Raw genomic sequence first — 20,467 nt, 5'->3', positions numbered from 1 at the left:
AATGACTGCTGTGAGCAAATGTGTCAGAAGTTTTGTAGGAAGAGCCAGCACATAGAGGTGTGGTTAGAGATTCAGTTACAGCAGCCATGCACAAGGGTGTTAAAATGAAAGTTGCACCCTAGAGATTAATCTGGTATTTCCTGCCTTTTTAATCTTTAACCAAACCTTTGAAAGTTTGTTTGAGTTACTGTGTTATGTGTATGTGTGGTCACGTATTGGTGCACAGTCATGTACACTGTATCTGTACTGAATTACTATTAATCATTAGCATTTTGTGTGCTAAAACCAAAAAAAAATATTCACGGACAAAAATTGTTCTTACTCTTTACTAGGTACCTGCACACGAGTCACTGCATCAGGCTGACTACAGAGCTAAGTGAACATAACCTGTGCTCTGACCCAGGACATCTATTCCTATATCACTATAACTTAATAGTGTAAATTAAATAATGGCAAATTCATTGAAATAATTTTGAAGTTTTAATGCCAGAACTATTGATATCTTACCAAAAAAAAAAAATCAGCAATAAAATAATTATTCATGTTTGTCAAAGTTAAGTGTAACATTTTGGATTTCTTTTTCAGGAGTCAAATTAGAAAATTATGTTTTAATTTAATTGTAGTTTTGAAAAATATACTGCTAAAAGGAGGAATATTTGAGAGAACATTCTAATATTCATGAAAGGGACTGGAAAGAGCAGTCTTTGAAGATAGTGCTGCAATGATTAGGCTGCCCGATTGGTATTGCTGGCTCTCTTTTGCCATAGGGGAATACTGGGCTTGGTCAGGAAGATGGTCACTGAAGAAATTGTTTAGATTATTTTTGGCTTTTGGGGTCAGTACTTCAGTTCCAGACTCAAATCTTTGCAGTTTTGGAATTTCTTTGAATGTTTGAAACTTTATCTAGATTATTTTTGGCTTTTGAGGTCAGTGCTTCAGATCTGGACTCAAATCTTTGCAGGTTTGAAATTTCCTTGAATGTTTGAAACTTTACTAATTTAAAAATAGCTAAAGTGAGTGTTTGGTGTATTTTTTTTTTCCTTGAATGTTCATTGAAAAAAATGCTGCTGAATTTAGTCTTTACATGCCATATTCCAGCCCCAAACAGATCTTTATGGCTGAATAATAAACCCCTGGAAATGGGAGTTTATAATGGAAAATGCAACTTAACCTTAAGTAGAGCAATACCTTACAATAACACATATTTGGAGCCTACAAAATCCCTTGCTTCCAAGGGTGGTGTTACAGTGAAAAGGAGTGTAATAACAGTTTAATTTATCAGAAATGCATAACATATTTTATGATGATTAGTTTGTGTTGAAAAATTTCATCTTAATGTTTTAATAAAGCAACCTACTGGTAAACTTATTACAGTTGCTTTTCTTTTCCTTTGGCTCAGGGTTTCAGCAGAGTGAAGCATAAATGACTTAGTTTTAGAAGCTAGTTAATAAAAAGTAGATTTCTTTTCCCTTCAACTTGTTTATGAAACTGAAAAATGGAGAGGCATATGACTGGTGTGTGGCAAGCTAATTTCTACAATTATTTAACTGGCCACGAGTAAAATATTGTGGTGAAGCTGAATAATCCATTTTTTTTTTCATGAACATGAAATGCAATAAATTATCTAAGATATGTAGATCAAAATCAAGAAAATCCCCATCCTCTAAAAAATAGAAGAAACAGATAAATGTAGGCTGTGCTACCTTTTGGGCAGACTGGTCACCAGCAGTAACCGATACCAGGGATGGATTGGTCTTGCTTCCTTTGCAGTTCTACAGTGAGAGTTGTGTTTCTTAGCCATACTGTGCCTAAGTTGAAGTGGCATCAAGACTGTCACAAATCAAAGCAAAATTCATGTAGGCAGTTTCCCAGTAACTAATCTAACATTTGTGATATCTTCCTAATGAAATAGGGATTATTGAATTTTCAGTTTTGTTTATCTTCCCATCCTGAGTAATTTATAAATTAGAAATTGAGAAGCAGAAGTCAGGTTTTTATTTTACTGTACATTGTTGTATTTCATGACTACATTGGCATTATCTAAGTTGTAAAAGTGTGGAGGAAATAAAGGTGTTATTTGACATATTTTTTGTTGTTGTTTGGGAAACATTAGGATTGTTTCAATTAAACTTGGGAGGACTTTTGAATGAAGCATATGTTGCACACTGGCATGGTAAAATTATCGTGGTTGTTGTTATTATTATTATTATTATTATTAACAACAACAACGGTAATGCTTTGTAGGCAGAGTTATGATCCTTAGAGATGAAGCTTAATACTATATGCCAAGCCCTTAATACTTGATAAAAGTTATCTAAAATTACTTTAATAAACATGATAGTTCTGAATTAACACTCATATTGAACATCTAGAGAGCCAGAAATAAATGGTATTGCTTGTTCTGTTTTAACCATTCTTCTGAGACCTCTTTCCTGAGAAGCCAAGAATCTCCAAGAAATTGTTAAAATGCCATTCCTACAAAATGTGAATGCAAACTGTTTTTATTGGAATATGAATTGAACTAATGATTACTAATGAGGAGTATATGCTTGATTTTATGGTGTAAATCTGGAATCAAGTAAATTATAAATTAGATATTACTAGAATGTCACATCCTTCCATTTTTGTTGTAAACTATTGTTTTAATCTTCACTTGTAAATGATTTTGATCCCCTTTCCTCTATAATAATGAAATTAAAATTATGGTAGATAAGAATAACATGAAGTCAAAATGTTTTCAATTAGGGTTTATAGCCTGTGTCTGAAAATGTTTGGCCTATGGGCTTTGATAGTGGTTTTTTAGTTTGTTTTGGTTGGGTTTTTTTTCCAATATGGTACTTTCTTCCTTTCCCCCTCTGCTCTCAAGAATATTGAGATTCTTGTACAGTAGAATCAGTTCAAAGCTAAGACTCTAAGAAAACTACTTACCCTTGCCCTTATATTGGACTTCATGGTACATAAATTTGCTCCTCTTTTATGATAAAGAATTTGTTTCTATAAAATAAGAACTGTTGTCTCTAAATTCAGTGTACCTTCTCTTTATCAAGTTGACTGGAGCATTAGAAATGACTTGAACCTTCAATCAGGGTGTTTCCAGGACTTGTCTAGGGCTATTAACTAGCTCCTCTAAATGACTTACACTAATTTTGCATAATATTGGCTTTTTTGGCAACCTGGATTCAACTAATTTTTGACCCAAAGGCAAGGTGTAACTGCAGGAGTCGAACTGTGTGGTGCCTTGAAGGTCCCCTGTGAGTGCAGCCGTACGCTCAGTCGTAAATCTTTAGTGCCAGGGATTAGGTCATTCTGCAGTACCTGCATCCCTGTGGCAGAAAGATGTCATGTAAACCCAAAATCTTTTCTATTTATTGTTTAGTTTCATCCCATTGCCTGTAGACACTCCTTTTTTCCAAATCCTTTTACTTATGTCCTAAGCAATTTATGCCTTCTTTTCTCTTAGCTCCTTTTTTCTCATTTGTTCTCATCCTTTTCAGACTGGATATCTCTCCAAATTTGCTTTAATTCTATGAAGGTCCGGGCTCGCAGTTCCAGTCATGTCCCACTAACTTTCTCCTTTTATTTTGTCGCACTTACTCATGCCATCTGCTCTCCAGTAGTGAAGATGTATTCTCTGTTTGTTCAACAGCTTTCAGATGGACATCTTTATGCTGTCTCTTTATGTTTTTCATATTTAGGAGATCCTGTATTCACCCGCAAAACTGCATGTAATCTAAAAAAAAATTAGCACCAGTTACTTTGCTGGATATGACTTGCTACCTGCTACAGTTGGTGAACACTATTGTCTTTCCTGCCAATATATGTTAGATTTTCTTACTTTAAAATTAAAGCTCTCAGAGGTGGATATGTTTTTATTGTTCTTTTTTGTTTTCAAGACTTAATGGGAGTGTTGGTCTGTGCTTAAGATCTGTGATTACCAATGGCAACACCAAAAAATATATTCTTCAGTACATATCTCCCGGTCCAGATCTACATAACTGTAACTATTTTGCACTACAATTTGTGTATTTATGAAAATGTTTTGAAAGCTGATACATTCTTAGCTAGTTTTTAAAGAACTGCAGAAAACCAAGGTAATGTTATTTGACCTCATTATTTCTTTGACAGAGTATCATTAAATACATTGAAAACTGTTGACTATATTCACACCTTGATTAACCTGCATTGAATAGCTGAATTCTGCCCTTACTTTCTGTCTCCCCTTTGAGAGGAAATATTAGAATGAAAGTCTTTAATTTTTTTCTTTATTCCCCCCTTCTCCTCCCTCCCCCGCTTTCTCTTAACAAATAACTGCTTTTAATCCAGAGCTGGCTTTGTCAGGTCTACTGTCATATATAAAAAGTGATGAATTTTTTTCATACATAATACATTTATATTTTTCTCCTACTACTCAACTTTTAGTACATCAGATTAAAACTCTGGCTAGTAATTTTGTGGAAATACTTTCTGTATTTTGTGAAAAGCTCTTGGAAGTAATCAAAATATTGTACAAGGCTGGAACTTTACCTAGTTGTTAATTGGCAGGTTAAGCTTTTATGGGTTTCTGGTACCCTGGCGATACATGTCTATTAAAAATTGCAGGTGGTTCAGGGGAAAGGGGGAGGTGAGTTCCTGTGCCAGTAATATATCATAAAACTATATATTTCATGTGCCTGTTGTGAAAGTGGAGACTTTAATACTTTTTCACAATATAAGCTGATTAAAGAATCTTTATGGATCTCATTAAGTAAAGTTTTTCTCTGTGAACATTGAAAAATGTAATGCTTATGGATAAGAACAGAAAAAATAATTAGCCTCTGCGGTACCTCCTTTGGTTTAACAAAAGCAGTGTGGTATCAAATGTGCTTATTCATTCTGAGCTTATGTTTGCCCTTTTACACAAAATTCTGTCAATGATTTGGCCATTTTCCTTAATCCTGGCATGATGGAGCATAGGAAGTGAAAGGGTAGGATTGTTGCATGCTCCAACTGCAATAACATACTACAATGTGTTTCACAGAGTCACAAAATCATGAAACTGTTGAGTTTGGAGAGAACCTCTGGAGATCATACTCTCACCTCCCTGCTCAGAGCAGGGTCAGCTACCACAGGTTGGCCTGGCCCAAGTCCAGTAAGGTTTTGAATATGTCCAAAGCTGGGAACTTAACAACCTCTGTGGGCACCACGTTCCAGTGTTTGACCACCCTCACAGGGAAAAAAGTATTTTCTTATCTTTAATTGGAACTTCCTGTACTTAATTTATGCCCATTGCATCTTGTCCTTTCACTGGATACTACTAAGAAGTCTGTCTCCATCTTCTTTACAACACAATCCCTAGTCAGACATTTGTAGACATTCATAAGTTTCCCCTGAGCCACTTCACCTCCACGCTGAACAGTCCCAGCTCTCTCAGACTCTCATATGAGGGGCTCCAGTCCCTTTCTAGACCTTTGCTGGACATCCTCCAGTATGCTCCTATCTCTCCTGTGCCGAGGACCTTTCTTTATCCCCAGAGCTGGACATAAACTTTCAGATGTGTCTCACTAGTGTGGAGCAGAGTGAAAAGATCATCTTCTTCAATATAGTCCAGCTCCCTCAGAACTCCTGGGTGTATCCTATCAAGTCTTAGGGACATGTTTGGCCTTTCCCTAACCTGATCCTCCTCTAGGAATGGTCAGTCTTTGCTCCAGACTTTTCCACTGATCTCAGCGGCCCTCTTCTCCTGAACTACACAATGTCGTGATCACTGCAGCCAAGGCTGTCCATGACCTTCACCTTACCTACCAATTCCTTATTCATCAGTATGAGAGAGTATGCTCCAGCAGAGCACATCGGCCTTTGTACATTCCTCACTTGCCTATCTTAGGAATTGACCACCAGTGCCCTCCAGAAACCTCCTGGATTTCTACATGTGCATTTGAGGCTTCTTCAGTTGTCCGAAGGAGACATTATCTACTTCTTCAGCTGATGATTTTAGAACATATTTTGTTCTGCTTGAAATGAACAGAGCTTTACTGCCTCATTCAGCTTTTGTAATTTTACAAGATTTTACAACACTTGCAGTGTTAAATGAGGGACAAAAATAGTGAATAGTATTTGCAATTACCTTACTGGACCTCTTCTAAATAAAGTGTTGTTTCTTAATACTGTTCAATAGCGATGGTTTCCCATTAAGAGATAGTTTTGTGTCTAATATGCACAGTGTTTAATTCATTTAATATGTACTTTATTAGTAACAAAATAAGGACATTCAATCAGATATAGTTATTTTAATTAAGATAGAAAAAACTTAGGCATTCCAGTTCTAAAAAATATAAGGATTTTCTCCACTCATGATTTCATCTTATTTAGTATATGGGTGGTAGATTTCATTCTCATCTAAGATAAATATCCTTAGAGATATTTCCTCTGTTATTTAAAAGTGAGAAACATCCCACACATTACTTTTTTTTCTGAGAGTCTGGTTTTGTTATTTGCTTATAATGATTTTGTTCTTGGTGTCAAAACCAGCAGAAGGACACACGGAGGCTTGTTTGGAATGGTTCACAAAGGCCAGAATGGTCTTGCTAATATTAACCAGACTTCAGAGGAAAGGTAGGTGGTTGCTGGCAAAGGCTGAAGAGGTTTATGCTTGGATTTTTAGAATGTTCTTGCTCTGTTGTGTTAGTCCTGGGACTGCACAGCCCCTTTTTCAAAGCACAGGATGTTTCCACTTGTGAAGAGCTGCGTCAGGAAGCAAGACACAGCACCAAGCTTTGAAACTTGTCTGGTCAGGGATGCAGTGAGCCCTGCTTATCTAACTTTATCAATTTCTGAAACTCAGGGCAGGATCTCCTGAACTTTTTCACTGATATACTTTGGCCTTCTTGGCATCCCTTCAGGGCTTTCTGGGTGTAGAAGAGAAGTACCCCAGGTTGTCTGAGATGGGTGAAAGAAATTCAGTTGAGAGAAGTATAAGTGCTTGGCTTTGTCTCCTGCAATAGGGAAGATGTCTTCAAAGCCAGAAAAAGTGTTTCATATATATGTACAGGTAAGCATACATATATATCAAGACAGCCTTTTTTAAAAACAATTGTGAGATTTGTATATGTATTTCTTTCTTCTCTCCCTAATGACACTGAAATAAACACCTAAAATCCTAACATAAAAACTTGGAATCCTGATTGTTGTTTGTACACTTCACTCTGCCTTTTTATGCCTGATATCCATGAATTAACTCAGTTTTTCTGATCATTCTGGAGACAATGTCACTGAAAGTTTCTTGCTGGGAAAAGTCTTCATGTCACTGGGCATGAAATTTAGTCCATTTCTTTTTGTCTTTACTGAAATTCTGATGATGAATATTGGAAACAACTAGGCAGGAACCTGGAATGTGCAGCATGGCAATTCCAGAACAAAATAAACATATTTTGATATAAATATCAAGATATTTTGGTTATTGGAAAGATCTTGATTTTTCTTTTCAAAATTTTATTATTACAAATGCGGCAAAGGCTTAAACTGTATGTCTCTAAATACATTTGAAAATATAAAAGATCATTTACATTTAACAAATAGCCTTATTTTTAAAGCATAGCTTTACTTCTCATGCAATTCAAATGCAAGATTCATATCTTGCTTTCATCATTTAATGTCGCTTAGTAATTCAAAAATTCAGTGGCTTCAAACCAAAAAGTAAAAAATTGCTTGAAATGTGTCTCTGAGCTGTCACTGTACTGGAAGAAGATTTCTCATGCATTAGCACACAGAATGTATACAAAACATATCTACATGTTATTTCTTGCTCTGTGATCTTCAGAAAAGCCAGTACAAGAAATACCATTAAAAAAATACAAAGATTTAAGGAAACCAAAATCGCGATACAGAATAATATGCTCGTGAACAAGTATCAAGATACAAAAATATGAAGATTTATCTTCTTGAAACAAAAGGATTAGTTACAAGGATGACCTCAAAGGTATGTGTTTCTTCATGCAAATAGAAATTGGAGTGCAGTGCTTTCCTTCAGTAAGAAATTTTATACTTTTCAAGGCATGAAAATAAGAACAACTCTCAATATTACATGAATGGGTTCCAGAAATTTCAAAGCGTGCCACCAGTGAAGCACTGGCTTTCGTACACAAAAAGAATAAAATGTCTATTCAAAAACTAGACACTCCTCAGCTATATTTAATACTAGAAAATAGAGTACCACTTTTACATTTATTCCACAGGGCCTCATTCCAGAAAACACTTCCATGAATAGAACTCAAAGGCACTGCTAATATGCATAAAGGTGCTTATGAGCAAGAGTGTTTTCAAGAAGAATTGTATTTGCTATCTCTGTATTTGAAAAGTTGCAAGAGTTTAATTTATTCCATTTTGAGTTGGTGTTATAAAAGCCATGTAAATGTACCTAAAGCTTGATCAGCTTAATTAATTATCAATGCAATTTTAGTTGTTATAAAAGAACTTCAAAATGAGCATTGAATTTGTATTTTATTTAAACAATTTAAGGGATTATCAAACAAGTAATAAGTGAAAATGTGTTATGTTATTTGACTGAGTTTCACCAGATTTAAGTTACAAGATTTGTGGGGTTTTTTCTTCTTTATAATTAGTTATTCCTTGTAAAATCAGAGCCTACAAAAAGAAACATGTATCTCCTGTACAGTTGCTTTCATTTGATATATGTTGAAATTAAGAGGTCTGTAAAAGAAATGTTGAGAATTTCAAATATGGCTGGTGTTGAAATGGGAATTATAGATCTGGGATCCTTACAAATGCTATTACTTGAGCAGTAAAATTGGCTTCTTGAATGATAAATCGCTGCGTAGAATATGAAGAATGAACACATTCGTATCTTGTTCTTTCAGTAATAGTTTTCAGATTGTTGTCCTTAAGGTTCCCTGCAGCAGCAGCATTATTATAATTTTAATAGTATGTAAAATCAGTCCTTCATTACAAGAAAGCTCTTAGGCAAGTGCAGTGACATCTGCACATTACCAGCAATGAACACCAAGCAAATTTCTAATGAAAGAGAACTTCATGTGCTACCACACATCAACAATCCTGGCTTGTTTACCTGGTTTGTTCTGCTGTTTAGATTGTCAGCATCGAACCCTTAATGCTTTTATTTCTTCATACTCATACAGAAATTACTCTTCTTGTTTCACATCTCAGTGTTGTGAATTTAAATGGGCTATGAACTAAGTTCTTGGCTCCTTTGTCAGGTTATTTCATCCTGTTCATAATAAACGGTGGCATTTCTACATAATGGGCTGCAATACTGGGGGACCAGGGGAAAAATGACAGTCATCAGGGTTTTCTGTCTCCTCTCTTTTGTCTTGCACTGCATGAGAGGTGTGTGCACAGCAGGTTGTGAATCTCACTTTGTACATCTGCTTATCCATCTAAAGAATTGGGAGAATTTTCCCTGTTCATACTGCTCACTATTCCAGCCTCTGCTTAAGTGTTGGAAATGGAGGGTAGTGATTCTCCTCTTTTTTGAGAAAGCTAGAATAGGTAGATATGTAAGACACAGCTGACATGCAGCTAATCACTGTGGTAGGCTCAAAGTGAATTAAACATGCATTCATTGTGTGTAACGTCTTTCACACTGGTCAGTTTTGTTTTTAACAGGGTTAGAAAGCAGAATTTTGTCTTCTGAGTCAGAAGAATGAGTGAAAAAAAGTGGCATTAAGATGCACAGAGCACAATTCATCTCACATCACTTTATCCATCTAAAAATCAAGCATCTGCTTCCTTCATTACCCAGTCGAAGTTGGTAGTCTGAATCACACTCCGAGGGTGCCCACCTGAGCTGTCTTTCTGCTATCTTGTGAAGGCACGCAGTGAGCTTTATGGTCACCCTATAAAATATAAAGGGTATGTGTAATTCTCTGGTAATATCACTGTAATTGTCTTATTGGTATTTTTTCATCCCTTTAATTTTCTGACAGTGCAAGGTTCTTTGTTACCAGCACAAGAGATACTCAGCTACTGGCTCTTAGAGATCAGTGTTTTAATTCTATGCAATTCATAAATAAACAATGGCAGTTCTGTGAAGGTAGTAAAGCAGTTCCACAGGCTCACTGTGGCAGTGCTAGGTCCTTAATGAGGTTTTTCAATAAGATTGGGCTGTGGTCTGCTGTGAAAAGGTAAAGAATCTCTGCATCATGAGTTTGTTTGTTAGGGAGTACTTTGAACAGAAGAATGCTTTGCAGGGACATTGCTGTGATGATCTCAGTCCTAAGTCTTAAGAGTCTCAAACTCTTCACAATAAACTCATGTCTGGCATTCCTGTTTATATCTTTAGAAAACCACCCTTCAATTGCTGCCTGTATTTTGGTGCCTCTAGGCAGTTATGTATAATATTAAATGTTAGAACAAATGTTGGATAAAGCCATTGACATTCTGACAGTCTTGGAAGAGGAGAGCTCTGAGGAAATTTAATATCATCACCCCAGAAGACGAAAAGTAATCTTACAGGTTTCAGTAGATGGATGGCTGTATACCCTGTTTTATTTTTCTACATCGAGCTCAACAGCCCTAACTGTCATTAATCATTTCAGAATCTCTGCATTGCTATTTTTAGAAGCATAAAGAATTTCAGTATTATAACATGATATGTGCTAGAAAGAGGTCAAATAAATGGTCTGCAGTGGAGATTTGCTGCTAGAAATACATTAGTATAAAGTTGAAAGTAACTTCATAGTGCAGAACTACTGGGTGGATATACAGTAATTTACTAAATTACAACTTTAATTCCAGCTTTAAGCTGCTGGAACATTTTTATTAATATTCCTATTTGGGTTTGCAATCCGGGTACCTCAGAACACAGCAGTTTATTCAAAATAGGTATCTTGGATTTAATTTCTAAAAATATTTTGTGTTTTTTATTTTTCTTATGAACATTTAAAACCCAGAGGCTCTGTGTGATTAAAACAAAACATAGGCATTTTATGCTTTCTTCCCTTTTGTTACCTATTGTAAGACTGCACATATTGTGCCAGATCATTGAATAGAACCATCTCTGATTAGGAAGCAAGTGCTTCTTTGTCTGTGGGTCTTTGCAGGACCATGTAAAAGATGTGAGGACCTCTGCTGATGTCCCTCATTTGCATCCAGGTGTGGACATTTCTTAAGAAATTAACAGCAGCCAGAGACAAATTTAGAGCTCTGGCTTTTATGAACTTACTCAAGTGTATAATGTATGTAAAACACATTATATATAATATGGTGAGACCAAGCATGTTCTTATGGTGTCTCAAGGCCAAGGTTAGTGCATTAAAAACATAACTGGAGCTTAAGTTTGAGGATAAAGGCATCTTTGCAATGCAGAGTTTTACTGCAGAAAACCTCTTTTTAACCGGAGTGTTGCAAGTTTGCTACATCTCCAGGTACTTTTTGTGCAGTTTAATAGTCAGCAAATACAAAACCTTGCAGCCTGAATTTCTGCCTTGCTAACAGATATCTTTTGGGGCTTGGATCAGGTCAACTGCCCAGCTTTCTGTCTCTTCTTTTAATATAACTTTTTGTTCAGGACGAATCCTGCTGCTTCTATCACAGTGCCACAAGAGTCAGTAGAATCTTCTAGACTTCAGTGCCTTATGTGAGTTAAATAGACAATAAGATTTAGAAAAAAAGAGTCTGTGCATATTGTTATTATTTTGATGAACAATATGGGTGGTAGTTAAGCATACAGTTAAGCATGATTTACTTTATTAAGTAAATCAAAGGCATTTTCTCCTTGAACACAGTCCTTGGAGATTCTGTGTCTTTTTGATGATGCAATGAAGAACAGAACAGTACTGGAAATATGGCAGATACACCTGCATATGGATATAGAGAAAGCTTTAACTTATCTCGTGTCAAGCAGTTCATATTCATGATGACTGCGTAAACTAAAAGGAAACTAAAATACAGCAATACAGACTTGGGCTGTGATGGTGTTAGATGTCATAAGTGAATATGGCTTGGGGTTGTGCTCAAATTCAGGGGCTCATTTAGGAATTGTTTTTCTGAAAGATGGTATTTTACTCTTTTGAGTCCTCACTAAAGTAGTGTTCAATCACAACGTTATGGCTGCAGTTCTGGACAAGCTGTTAGTTTTGCTGTAAAACAGAAACAACATGATATATGTTTGGGACAAATAAATGATCTCAGGAGTTGAAATCCTGACATAATAAATTCAATAGCAGAATTTCCATTAACTGTAATGGGGCCAGAGGCCTGAATCATCATCTTGGAATTTTGATCAAGGATCATGACATTTAACCCCGTTTTGGTAGTAGGTAAAGATACCAAGAAAAAAGGTGATTCCTTGTCACTGATTGTTTGGAGCACTGTTCAAATGTTCATAGCTTGGAAAAATAACATATGTAGGCATTTCAAGATATATTGAATTCTTTTTATATGTCATGTTTTGAGATCTGCTGAAATGTCTCACAAAGAAAGAGACAGAAAGCTGTTCATTGTTCCCCATATTGTTAGCGGCCTATAGCAGTTATATGTATATATTAACATACAGAAAGAGTATTTTAGACTTAAATGGATGTGTTGGTTGTTTTTTCCCCTCCCTCCCCCTGCTGGTATCTGATGTATTACTGCTTTCAAGTTCAGATATTTTAAGTGGAAAACCAAATGTGCGTCACCAAACCCTACTGAAATGACAAATCATATGCTGCTTAAAGGTTTAAGATGCTGGGAATTTTAGTTCTAAAAACAATAGAAAAGTTCTTGCTATTCCCTTTGTTTACCACCCATGTCTTTGTTTTAAGTATATGCTTTATGAATCTGCAGATTATTGCCTTTATTGAAAAGTTCGCGTGTTATTCAAGATGACTTGTAAACTCAACTCAATCTTCCCTAGCAGGGGAAACAGGAAATACCAGAGAACACTAGACTCAGTAAACCTATAAAATTTGAGAATGCAGCCCATTATTTCTAGAGACTTTTCACATAACACTTAGGGAAGCAATGACTAATTAGTTTTTGGCTTTAACAATAACAGTTTGAGGGGATTTTTTGTTTTGTTTTTATAGCTTTCATATTAGGTAGGGGAGGGAAAGTGACTCTGAATGATGAAATATTGGCAGTGTATACACTTGCTTCTCAGTAGGAGCTCAGCTCTTTGATCCCTAGTACAATTACATTCATTGCCCAAGTTTTATTGCCATGCTGGAGAGTTAACAAGCAGCCACTACGCTCATGACAACATCCTAATAGATTTTTGTTCAATAGGTAATTGAATATTTAAAATTAATGTCTTAGATTCTCTGGATTCTTGGCAATAATTAAATGTTCACAGCATTTTTTCTTGACTGCTTCACAGCAGTAAATCGAGAATTTATATTGATCTGATATATCAAACACTTCAACAATGCTTCTGAGCATTAACTGGGGCTAGAGTAACACTTTAGTTATTGTTCCTTTTTCCTGTCTGAACACTTCATTGTGTGTTAGCTTTCGAATTCATAAAAAGACAAAGCTCGACTGGCAGAGAGCTCCCCAGCTTCCTGATGCATATTTAAATTCATACTCACTTCAGGTTCTTTCCATAAGAATGGACTTGCTTATCAAGTACTAAAGAAATTTTAAAGTTGCAAATATGATAGAAGCTTATGTAAACTACAGTTGCTAATTTTCTTTTTTGTTATTCACTGTTGTTATTTGCTTATTCCTTAATGATCCTTCAAGATTCTAGCTTATATTTCAGCTAATTATGGATAGGATATATTCTATGGGTAGCTTTCTGAAAGGAGTGTGGGAAGATGCTGTTATCCAGTGATTAGAACAGAAGACTGGAAATCAGAATGACTTGATTTCATTTGCATTTTCTCCTATTTTGCTAAGTGGCCTTGAAAAAGTGATTATACCCATAAGTGCTCTAAGTCTTTTTATTTACCCTTCTATCTTTTCTTTGTAGATTTAGAATCTGACCTTTTAGATGTGAAAGGAATCTCAGCTGTCAGTAGCTGGAGAAGTACATGCTATAGAAGTTAGACTACAGTCAACTGCTTTACATCCCAGAATATGTTAAAAAAATTTAATGATTTTCAATTCTATTACTGCCTTCTCAGTGGGATAGTGTGAAAACATGGGGATGAGCTATAATGTGAATAATTGCCCATGAACCTGAAGGGTTTTATCTGCCAAGTGAATGCAACATTATGTAATGTCATAAAGAATAAGGTGCTAGAATTTATGCCACTAGTTATAACTTGTGCCATAAGTAGGAAAGCAAAGAACCACCTGTGTGACAGTATATTTTCATACCATCCCAAACCGACAACTCTTTCTTGTTTCCAGGTTCAGCAGGCCTCACTGGAATAACCTTCTCTGCAGATGGTTTTCATTTTCAGGGTTAACTGGTAGTCTGATAGGTTTTGCTTCTCTAAATCATCCCAGCATGATTATCATGGCTTTGGGGGAAAAATAAAAATAATACATATATACATATAAAAATAATACTATATTAGAGAGATACATTTTCTATTAAAAAGCTAAACCAAGCTAAACCAAGACTGAGTAATATTCCATATTCTATTCAATGAAGATTTGTTTGATCAGTTGACAATAACAGATCCAAGGAAGGCAATTAGCATCAACACAAATTCCTTTCTTCCAGATTAAAGAAAGCAATTGCATCCTGTCAGGTTTCTTTGTGTTTTGATTATACAGTAAGTGATTGCTTCATTATGACAATGGAGATATAAAAGAAGATGAAAAAAGGCCTCTCAGAACATTTTCTCTACCTGTTCTAACAGACCTTCATTTTGGCAAGTGAGGAGGGTCACTCCTTGCTATTGCATATAATCGAGGTTTCAAAGGTACAAGAAGATGTGGACTCAGGCTGATTAACTGAGTCCATTTAAACCTAGGTAGGTTTAAAACTGGTTTCTGATCAGTGCCTAAATCAGTGACTTTAGTGCTGTATTAGACAGTGGTTAGGGCAGAGCCTACCAGACATGGATGCCCTAAATCAGTGGTGCCTAACCTCTTGTCAGCTGCAGAACTGCAGTGCCACAGGTGATGGGCTCAGGCTATTCACAGTTTTCTCTTCCTGTTGGCTTTGATTATAAGGGGTTTTGATAGTCTACAAACAGATTTAAGCAATTTCTCAGTCAAATGGTATGACTGAGTAGAATGACTGAGTTGTGTAAAATTCCCTGACAGTAGTACTGTGGCAGACCTTATTAAAAATAATGTGTTCAGATTTCAATGATCAGTATTTGCCTTACATTTATTTCATTCCTGTATTTTACCCATTTTAAGATAAACACTTGGAGTGCAGCCCAAGTAAGCTATGGTCCTGATGACTAATCTAGCAAGGCTGTTACAAATTAGAAGCCGTTTTGAAATATTTTATGAAGCTTGATAGTCACCTGTCATAGAAACATAGAAATAGCAGTTTTTGGTGATGAAACATTTTCTGATTTAAGATTTAGTCAAAACAAGGTTCTCTGGGTAACAGCAGAGGTAACTCAAGAAGTAATAAAACTAAAATTAGTGCCTGTTTAGAAGAATACTGAGGGAGAAAAATTATTAAAAAGCATTCATTCTTTAAAGAATTCCTCTGTCTGGTTTAATCTTTCTTATTTGCCTATAGAATTATAGGACCAAGAGTACAGGATACTTGAAAAGGTACTTATCCTACTTGAAAAGTACCTTTTCAAGTGAGATATCTCCTGTCCTGAGAGCAGGTCTATCTTGTAATTCAAAACCTAAATGGTTGAGTTTGGTCTCTGGATGTTGTCTAAAAACCCCTTCCTGTTTGCTGTATAAACTTACTGAAATGCAGTATGTTACTATGAAACCTGCTATATAACCAGAGTTTACTTGGAAAAGTAGTATTTATTTTTCTGGGAAGTGAGAGGTAAAGATGATGTGATGAAAATGACTGGCTCCCGCAGCCTGAAACCTTAGACCAGTTTGTGCTAATTCACTGATGGATGTGCCTAAACATATTAATAAGGCTAAAATAGACAGAGGCACCTAATGACGCATGCTGGGTTGGGGATAATGGACCAGCAGAGGGGTTTACCGAGGATCTGTTCCACTGGGAACAGAGCCTTTATATCCTAATTAAAGCCCTGTAAACCTCCATTTAGCACTGGAAATCCAGTATCAGGTTTACTGAGCTGATTTTAATTAAAACTGATGTTAGCCTTAACTTCGTGTGGGTTTCTGCCCAAAATAAACCTGTGTAAGTAACGTGTGTGCGTGCGTATGTACGTGTGGGCATATGTGTGTGTCGGTTGGATTGTATTTGTGCATGTGTTTGTATTTGGTTGTATTGAAATCTTCTGTAATTAAGTATAGTTCATCCCTGTGTTTAAACTAGTAATTGTCTGACTTCAAAGGGAATACTGACAAGTTATTTTTACTTCTATTTTATCACCTGTCATGTTAAATCTAGTACCAGGTGAGGGCTCTGTGACCCTTATAGTGGTGGAGGTGGGAGGGAGGTTTGTGCTTTCCTGGTCTATAAATAACCATCTTTGTGTAACCATTGCGGAACCAGGTGTCATGTTGTAGAAGAATAAAGCACTACTCTTACCTATAAATAGGACCATAATATCCCAACAAAGGAAATAGGGTTTCGGGTTTTTTTAGCTTGATTTTAGAAACCTGGTGTATACACATAGATTTTAAAAAATAGAGCATGGTATAAAATCTGAGGAAAGACAGCTGCCTTCTAATTTCTGGTCAGGTAGAATGGGAAATTCTTAATTAAAAAACATATTACATGTATTTCTGTACTTAAAATGTGTGGGAGAGATATCCAGATGGAATTGGAAAAAAAGACGGAGAGAAAAAGAGAGGCAAAATAGTGACACGCTAAACCAGAAGAGTTAAACTGCAATTAGATTGTCAATATGCCCTTGATTTTCCTCCTTCCTTCTTGTGTATAGCCATTTCGCTTTCATTATTGTGACTTTTGTCCCCTACAGAATGTTCCTTGTTTTGTAATAGTTGATAGATGGTCTGCTGTATAGGCTGTTCTGCAAAATGTCTTATTCTTTTTTTGGGGGGGGGTAAAGTTCTGACTTTATTTCCCACTTACCCTTCAACCCTGCACCGAAAACAGAATTTCATGTGTCCTGTAGCATTTTTGATAGTGGCTATTGACTATTTTATCTGTTTCACAGCTAATTATTTCTCAGAATGGCCTTAGAAGAAGAGATGGTGTTATTTTTATTTTATGGCTAGACAATTCAAACTGTTGGAGAGTTACTTTAGCTAGTTATGGTAGAGCTAGGTAGTCTACCAGAAGCTGTATAATAAGATGTTCTGCATCGTGCTTCCCAAATTAGCCTGAGTGAAGCACTATGGTTGTGCTATATTTAGACAGGATATCTCTGACTTGCAGAGCATTCTGCTGTTCAGACATATCCTCAGAGGTTATCTAAAATAGCAATATAGCTACCCAACTTTAAAAATTCTGTTTTTCAAAGAACTAGTAATATTACCACTATGTATCAGGTCAGATCCATTCCATTTCAATTGCAAATATCTTTTTCAGCAGAAAAGCAACACTAAACCCCCACACTAATCATATCAGATCATTCAGTTAGAAAACAGCAAAAATACACGTGCTGCTTGGGATAAATATAGCTTAAACTCTGTGTCCCAGAGAGGTCTCGTGCAACTAAAGTTAGATGGTCCTGTCTAACTCTTGGGCTCCTGCAGCAGCATCCTGGGCACACAGACTCTGCTGTCCTGGGGAGAGGCAGGAGTCCCACTGCAGGTTCCTGAGAAGCAGGGAGGTCTGTAATGGGCTGCTCCCAGCTACTCAGTAAGAAATACTGAGATCAGAAGTACGTTCCTCTCTGCTGTATTAGCACCTTATTCAGAATTCAAGAGCCTGCCTCCATCCGCTGGGCAACCATGACACTCAGGTAGATGTCCAGGCTCTGTCCTTTACATAACTGAGAATAAACTTTTTATTTCAAAAGAGAGCCATGGGAAAAGGGTGATGTCTCACATAACAGAGTGGCAGCTTACCTGCAAGTAACCTAGATAATAAACCCAGTGCAAACACCAACAATTATCAGCTCAAATGCAGAGGTACTAGTTACTCCCTTCTTTCTGTGTGTTAATGGTTCTGCAAACAGCTAGCTTAAACCACCTTCAGTTTATTCTAAGGGTAAGCTTCCTTGGGGTGGAGGTGAGGTTCTAGTGGTGCCACCACCTGAGAGACAGCTGGCAACAGGGAGGAGAGCTGGGCTGTTGATTATCACCTCTTAGCTGGAGACTATTGCACATCACATCAGATTTTACTCTACTCCATGTCATGCTGGTGTAATTTTTCTTCACCCTCTAAAGGGGGAAGTTCTTACAGCCTGCTCCAGTCAGCAAATGTAAACAGCATGGGAGAGGCTCAGCAAGCCCTGGGCAGAGGCTTGGCCCAATGACGTGTCAACATGCCTTTAGTCTTTCACGCAAAGGGAAAATGTCTCCATGGGAAGCTGTGGAGTGCTGACCCATCTTTCCAGGGACTGAAGGAATCACTGGTCAATCACTTGAGCAGAAACTGTGTATCAGGGCAAGGAGAGAACTCAGATCTCAGGAAGTGTTCAGCTTCTGTAATCAAGAGGAAGACTTTTCTCTACTTGCAGTTTCTTTCTTCATACACATAAAGCTTCCTAACTCAGTAAAAACACAAAGGATTATTCCTGCAGGTGACAGTCTTCAAGCTGAGCTGTCAACTCCACCTGTTGACAGCCAGTGGCCCGTAGACATTGTCATGGTCTAGTTCACATTTCTGGCAGAAATTTCTGGCATTGATGAATAACAAGCTCAAGGAGGGTCTTAGTCAGATGTGGGCTAGATTGGCCTTTTTCAGGTAACAGAAACAGTGAAAAATGTAGGTTGGAAGGTACCTCTGGGGGTCTTCTGTGCCAATACCCTTCTTAAAGGAGCTCTACTTTGTATTTGATCAACAAATAGTTTTCTTATCCGTCCCCAGAAAGCTTTTTTTTTTCCTTGCACAATGGTGTTTGTCAGATCTGTAGTTCAACTAAAGATTTATGAGGTGGGAACTGTAAAAGACACTACCTTGGTCAAGTAATATCTTCTCTGGCAAATTTTGATACCTATTTCTACCTATTTCTAAGACACTGGGAATGTGGATTCTAAGATACTAGAAATGTTAGTAATAGGAATTTTAACTGAGAAAAACAATTTTTCCCTTCATCCAGATTTCCTCTCCAAAAGATCTGTCCTAGCTATCTCAGATGTTTTACCTGCACATTGCTCCCCCAGACCTTGAAAATTATGGGAGGTAAGCAGCTGAGTTAAGTAACAGATTAAGTTATTTGCAACTATGAGGAGCCAAGTACAGGGTCATATAATGAAACCACTGGATAACCTGAGTGATAGGTTCTTCACTTACTCTGTCACTACTCTGAAACATTCAGAATCATGGTTTAATTGGAGTTGTAGTCAGTCTCTGGTAAGGTCATTGGGAGCAGAAGCAGCTGAAGCCTCTCTTTGTTGATATGGGATCATTTCTGAAATGGTTCAGGAAAAAGAAATCTGTTTTGATTTACCGCAGTCTGCATCATGCCTGTAAAAATGATCCTGAAATGTTTTTACTCAAAAGGCATTTTCACGTGACACCAGCACGTACAGACTTTTTTACAGCGGGCTGCAAGACATATGGGTAGTATGCAGGTCTCATACTCTGAAACTTGTTTTCCACACTTGTTTTAAAAACACAGAGGAAAATAATGTAACAGTCTTGACTCCATTAAAAATGGATACATCTCAGGTAACTTTATGAACTACAGTGGAGTAACTGGCTAGCATTTGGACCAATAACTTTAATGCTCATTTATTTATGTGATATGGGATGCTGACCTAACTGCTACATCCAGGATCAAAGCTTGCTTGCTGTGCTAGATCAACCTGATAAGAGTACAGTATTCTTTACATCCAATTTATTTTACATGATAAAAATGTTTCCTTGTGGTAGATTTCAAATATTATAGTATGGTATGGTGGGGTTTATATTGTAGGGCTCCAGCAGATGGCAGAGGAGACAGGTTTTGAATAGGTGAAGTTCTCAGGTACCCTGTTAAATTAGTACAAGAAAATAGGTTTTATTTGAGCTTCAGCAAACCTGCCAGTTTCTCTTCACTTGGTTTTACTGAAGTGGAACTAGTGTGTAGGGTTTATGGGGGCTTATATGCTCTTCATGGCTGTTGGACCTTAGTGTGTGAAAATAAAACATGCTGTAATAGAGGTTGCCCATTTAGGATCTGGAAAGATTACAAAGGTCTTTTTCTCCTGTAAATTCAGTCATTGATTTTAGATTCAGCACCTGAGGGGAAAATAGCCTATGGGGACAGTCCTGCTCTCTGACTTAAAAATGCTTCATAAAAGACGCATAAACATAAAGGGCTCTGATGTTTGTAGGTAGGAGCCAAGGCCTGTCTCTGTTCTCATTTAAATCACAGTAAACCCCAAATAATAAAACTGA

The 20,467-nt window shown here is 36.8% G+C and overlaps 1 protein-coding gene across 9 annotated transcripts in view; it reads left to right on the top strand.

Annotated features, from left to right (window-relative positions):
• The window catches only part of HDAC9 (histone deacetylase 9), a 459,183-nt gene that overhangs the window by 135,284 nt on the left and 303,432 nt on the right, over positions 1-20,467 (top strand). The window lies entirely within an intron of this gene.

Source organism: Pipra filicauda, unplaced genomic scaffold (genome assembly GCF_003945595.2).
Source record: "Pipra filicauda isolate LSUMZ 115617 unplaced genomic scaffold, ASM394559v2 scaffold66_size7647185_pilon, whole genome shotgun sequence".
NCBI lineage: Eukaryota > Metazoa > Chordata > Aves > Passeriformes > Pipridae > Pipra > Pipra filicauda.
Note: the sequence above shows the minus strand (reverse complement) of the source record. Positions and strands in the feature narration are given on the sequence as shown.